At 34.6% G+C, this 6,408-nt stretch overlaps 1 pseudogene; it reads left to right on the top strand.

Moving 5' to 3' along the window:
* LOC110315803 overlaps nucleotides 1-6,195 on the top strand; it is a 26,486-nt pseudogene extending 20,291 nt beyond the window's left edge.
* Nucleotides 6,196-6,408: the final 213 nt, after the last annotated feature.

Here is a 6,408-nt window from a genome sequence, read left to right as displayed (position 1 = left end):
AAGTTAGGTTTGTAGATCAGCTAAAATCTTATGGTCTCTAGTTCTTATTTTGATGAATCTAACTTTAGGGTGGAGAAAAAAAATTTACCCAACTGAAGCATAAGATGAAAGCCTAGAATTTATTATGGCAGAGAAATATTCAACATATTTAGATCTCTAGCAATATTTTTCATTCACGCAGAAAATGTAGATTAGTAATTTTTTACATAAGTCTGCTTCCTTAAACTTTTGTTAACCAATTATTATTTTTTCAACTCTATCAATAATGTTTTCTTTTACAGTGTACTTTAAAAGAGATCCAGTGGTTTAGCACATATGGAATGCAACTCCCCTCCTGTGTCCTATATCTACTACATGAGAAAATCATAAACGTGATTAATATTAGTATTTTTAATATATGAGGAGATGACAGCAAACAGCCTAGAAGATTCTCACATTTATTGAGTTAGAGAAAGGAGTACAGTGAGTGTTCATGGATTACAAGCATGTCATTGTAGAGTTAGGAAGGATAGACTTAGGGTAATCTAAGGAAGAAAGGAAGCATACACTCTGAGTTTGGCCTGAGTTCCTTGATCTTCTGATCTAGGGATGCAGTAACACGGTTTGTGTATGTAATAGGTAATGATAAAGTTATAAGGAAGAGCAAATAATTCCAGTTTGAATAGAAGAATAGAAAACATGGTTATCCAGATTAGTTGATCAGAACCTCAAAAATGAGATGTAAAAAAAGGCAATTTGCTTCTTGGTATATACAGGTGGTTGTCAAGCAAGCATAGGATAAAAAAATGCTACCATAGTCTTGACTTTATAAACTTTGACAGTCAATGACTAAAATTTATTGCTTAGAGGGCACTTTGAGGTTTTGGAAAGACGGATAGATGAGAATAGTTTAGGTAGATATAATTTTCATATTAGAAATATATAATACATATCCTGTTATAATTTTCTTTTGTGTAATGATTTTGATCTCTTTTTGAAGAATGGTTTTTATGATTTTTCTCTAGAAAAGTGTAATATTTGGCTATGAGTTAATTTTCTTCCTTCTAGAAAAAAAAAAGGGCTCTAAGGGTTTGAATAGAGTAGAAATAATTAATTGAAAACTGTCCTTGCTTTAAGCGTTCTATTTGTGTGTGTTAGTTTTATTTCCCTAACCACTGTAGACTTTGTAGACATATTTATCTACCCACATAAAGTTTCTCCCAATACTGACCATTCATTGGCTGCTGCTCTCAGTTTACCCTCTGGTGTCTAGACAGAGACGGAGACACAGAAGGACAGAGACAGTGAGACGAGACATTTAAAGACAGAGAGCCAGAGATCTGGAGAGGCTGGATGGTCCTTTTACCTGAAACATACACTTGGTATATCTGTGGATGTCAGGTGCTGATATAGCAATTGCTAGGACTTTGACAACAGGGCAGATGGAGTCGATTTTGATTTTAAAACCTAACATTAGTGACCTTAACCAAGGACTAAAATATGTTGACTAATTACCCTGATTTATTTGATATTTTTAATTAGAAATACCGTATTTGCTGTTATGGCTACTAAGTAAGAAGTATATGGTAATCCATCATAGTATCTCTGTAGAAGAAATGTGATTTACTCCATAACACATCATTTCTGTATAAATTAAAGTATGTATATGATATTATATGTGAATATAAAATTCACAATTATAAATCTATTGGAATATGTATATAGAGCTGTGTATAGCCTGACATTGTAACAAACATGTCAAAATTTCTCCCATTTTCCTGTTTTCCTCTGTCACCAACCAGCTAAAGTCCAGGAAGCGATTGATCATGTGGTTGGTAGACACTGCCACCCCTGCATGCAGGACAGGAGCTACATACCCTATACAGATGCCATGATTCATGTGGTCCAGAGATTCATCAACATCATCCCTAACAACCTACCCCATGAAGTGACCTGTGACATTAAATTCAGGAACTACCTCATCCCCAAGGTAAGCTTTTGTTGCTGCTGCACTTCTGTGATCTTGATGCTCCCAGGTTAACAGTGTGGTTCCAGTCTTCTGATATGCATTGTGATACAGGGGATTTATGTCCCTTTATGGTCCAGAGGGCAGATCTAAAGCAAGCTCAGATATATCTTGTATTGACACTTCAATATTTGCTCAGCCTTACAAATAATGTTAGGCAAAGCTTAGGAATTTCTGTGTGAATGTTTCAATGTTTTATCAATTTTCCAAATGCTTTCTATGAAATTTTTATTATTGTGAGAGTAAAAGTTTCCAAATTGAAAAAAATTGATATCCTGAACTATTTAACTTGTTAATAACATTATGTCATTCAATCATTTATTGGGGATTTTTATTTTCTCTATGCCATGTTTCTTTTCAATAATGAAGCCCATAAATAGCTTAGAAATTTCCTGAATGGTCAATATCTTTTTGTATTATTTCTCTATTGTCTTTGTCATTCTTTCTGTTAATGGAAACAAATATTCATTTATTCTAATTTTATCTTTACCTTATTTGNTGCTTCTCATGATATGAATGTAAATGTATGTGAAATTTGAAGGTGTTATGTGAGCCAATTGTTTTGTAGGTACTTTTGTACCTTTTTGTTATCAGTGTGATGAACTGTCCATAGTGATGAGCAGACCTGCTTCCAACAGGCATGGCTTATTTCATTTTTTGTTTGCATGAAGGATCATAATTTTAACATTTCCCTATCAAATTTAATGTTTTAGGAATACACAGTCATGTTGATCAGTTCAACATTTTTAGTCAGATTTAAAGGAATAAGAGACAATCCTAGAACCCATTTTATATGAGCATGACCAAGATATACAGATCTTTACTTTGAGCTGATAAATTATATCCATAAGAGTCTGTAGATTATTTTCAAAGTTGTTTTCAGTACTCATTTTAATAGCTTTATATATTATTTTATCTTTAATTACCGACTGTGTATGTTTGAAGCACATATGTATACTGAATATTTTCTGCCACATATTGCCTACGGCCCCTACGTTAATAAATTTCAGTTCAGACTATTTTCCCTCAAAGTTATTAGAATCTTGATATTAAAACTGAGCTGTCTACTTAAAACTAAGATGAATATATTCCCCTATACGGTTCTGTTTTCACTTATTTAACTTTTGTGGGCATTTAGTCTTACTTTCAAGACACTGTAAAACTTCTGATTGAGTATGTGGTAGTACAGATGAAAATGCCAAATTTTTGTAGTGATAATTTCATTCAGAAAAGGTTCTATGCTATCTCCTGGGCAGTTTCATAATTTTCAGGAGTTGGTGCAAGAAGATTCTGATTGAATTCCATTTATTAACGTTGTGTGGAGATGATGGTATGTGGCAATGAGACTTGCTCTGTAATGACAGGATTGGTATAGTGTTAGGATACCAGTTTCTCTTGTTACCTGAATGATATTCTTGAGATAATACTTTTGCTTCTTACAGATGAGGTCTTAAGCTAATATTCTAAACTCGTGTATTGTTATGGCTTTAGACCCAACTAAAAGGTAAATTGAATGAAGGACAAGATAGTAATGACATATCTCCTCATAAATTCCTCGTGGTCATAGCCTAGTGTGAGGCTAACATGGCATCAGGTAAACTTATAGACCCTCATATTGCTGCTCTCTCATGATATGATTAGAATAGAGTTCTTAGTAGAAATAACAGGATAAAAGGAAAGAATTATCTTTGACATATTTAGCCTGGTAGATTTCAGGCATCCTAGGCCATGAAGATTGTCCTTCCATTTTAGAAGCTCTGTGATGAATAGCAGAGGAGTTGTCACATTCAGTGTGTAAACAAATGATTATACATGAAATATATTCCATTCTGTTGAGACTAGAATTTATTTTCACATAATAAATATATGTTAGTACTAGTCTTTTTCATTTTAAATTTGAAATATACTTATTTAAGCTGCATTCTAATACATGTGACAAGCTTGTAAAAATTTTGAAAAGAACATTCCTAGAAAGCTTCAATAACCTGAGGCTAGTTGTACCAGCTCCAAAAATTTCTGTGTATCTTCAAAAGTTTTATGATTTAGATACCACCAGGTCATGAGTATTACAACTTATACTTTGTCTTTTTAGTTTCATTTTATTTTCTCTTTCCATTACCCTTTCTCTTTCTTCCTTTCCTTTTCCCAAATAGTCCTCATCCTACTTTTCTGCATAAATATATGCATATGTATACACACACATTTATACATATATACACACACACACACACACACACATACACACTGCGTTTGTGTATCTGTATATTCATATAGATGTATAAATTACACTTATGGCATCATACCTCTACTCTGGCGCATACTGCCTTATTTGCATTCTTATATAAAAACAGAGATAGAGCAATAGGTAGATTCTGTACATGAGAAAAAAATGGTATTTGTTTTGACAAATCTTATTGTGCTTAATGAATATTTTATTACATTTAACATTCTTCATGAATTATTCCATTTGGAGTCTGATTAATCTGAGGTGTATGGATTCAGATGTTATTATCTAGAACAGGCAGTGTTAAGAGAATGGTGAGTCCAATCTGTGGGAAGAAGAGAAGGAAAACAGAAATTTTCATTCAACTACTCATGTGAAATATCACTGGAAGGCACATTGGTCACATCAGTATGACTGGCCTCAGACTCCTTCCCAACCCCCCTTCACAGATTTGCATTTAAATGTCTCTGCTGTTCTTTGTAGTTAACTCCTTCTATAGAGCAGGAAGTAAATTAAGTTATTTTCCTGGCATACTTTAAATTTATGTTTTTTTGTTTTTTTTTTTTGTTTTTTTTTTTGTAACTTGGTTTCTCTATGTATTATTCCAGGGAACAACAATAATAACATCACTGACATCAGTGCTGCATGACAGCAAGGAGTTCCCCAACCCGAGATGTTTGACCCTGGCCACTTTCTAAATGCCAATGGAAACTTTAAGAAAAGTGACTTCATGCTTTTCTCAGCAGGTAATGGAAACTCATTCCCAGGGCTCCAGTGACATGAAGGTCTGTGGAGAGTCACACAGTGGCTCCCAATTTCTGGTAGACTTGCAATTTTTGCACAATCAGCAGCAGGCTTATCTATGTCTCAATGTCTATCCTAGAAAGCCAACTTCATTTTCACTTTACTTTATCACTACAGAGTGAAGGAATCAGAATTTAAATTAATGTCTCTTTTGCTATGTCACTCACCTCCATGATCAGTTAGGTAATTACAAGTCTCAAAAAATATAGAACATCACCAGAGTGCCTCACGTACACCTGGTAATCACATGTATGAACACTACTTGTTAAATTTCTGCTGGACAGTGCAATGAGAAGTTTCCCAGATCTCTGGGTTATTGAGAAGATGTTATCAAATTCTTTCTCAAACCTTGTATTTTAAAATACCAAAGTGGAGCACCATTGTAATAAATGACTTTCTAGCTGCCTTGGGACATGGGTAATAAAGAATTACAAGAATAAACCTTCTATCAGTAGGGAACCATTGGATCAGGATATTTCTTTGTAGTGCAAATACCAGAAACTTCAGGAGTATCTTGAGATGATGGATACAATGTATTTGTGGCAGGGCATCCTGCAGTGATCACTGGGAACTTGGCTTCACCCTATTCAAGATGAGAGTAATGGATTTTGAGTGCACACTTCCAGTTTCTATATTGCCTTTGGATATGTACTTTCTTTACTTTGTTTTGTTATTTTGATAGCAAACACAGAATCTTTCTTCCTCAGTCTCCCATGAAGTTTGATTACAGGTATGAATAACCACAGCTGGCTAAAAAGCATCTTTTGAAGAATTTGTTACTTAAAATTTTTACGTTAGCTTGCAAACAAATTTGTTCCAACTCTGTATGGTTGTTTGGTTGTCCTTTCAGCCATCCATCCATCTAGCCACCTATCCATGACACCATTCATTCATAATCTCTTGTGTCAGTTACAAGTACAGTGCTTGATACATTTATGAATAAGTGATAATAATCTTCTTTGACTTTTTTTTTTCCTTAGGAAAACGGGCTTGTGCTGGAGATGGCCTGGCCCGCATGGAGCTGTTTCTATTCCTGACCACCATTTTACAGAACTTTAAACTAAAATCTCTGATTCACCCAAAAGGCATTCATATGATCCCATTTGTGAATGGATTAATCGCTCTGCCACCCCATTACCAGATCTGCTTCATTGCTCTCTAAAGAGATCACACATTCTGACCCCTCCTGTGTTGCCTGCTACAATCCCCTCCAGGTCTTTATTCACCTCCTTCCTTATCAGGGATAAGGCATCTTCCATCCTGGTACACAGAACCCCCTTTTCTGAAGACCTAGCAAACACATGCCATTTCTGGAGTTATAGCACAAATGCACTTGTATTTTCTCTTTTATATAACTGTTGTCTGAGCCCTTTTA

This window comes from Mus pahari, unplaced genomic scaffold, assembly GCF_900095145.1.
Source record: "Mus pahari unplaced genomic scaffold, PAHARI_EIJ_v1.1 scaffold_10274_1, whole genome shotgun sequence".
Lineage (NCBI taxonomy): Eukaryota > Metazoa > Chordata > Mammalia > Rodentia > Muridae > Mus > Mus pahari.
This window is presented reverse-complemented; position numbering and strand designations above follow the sequence as displayed.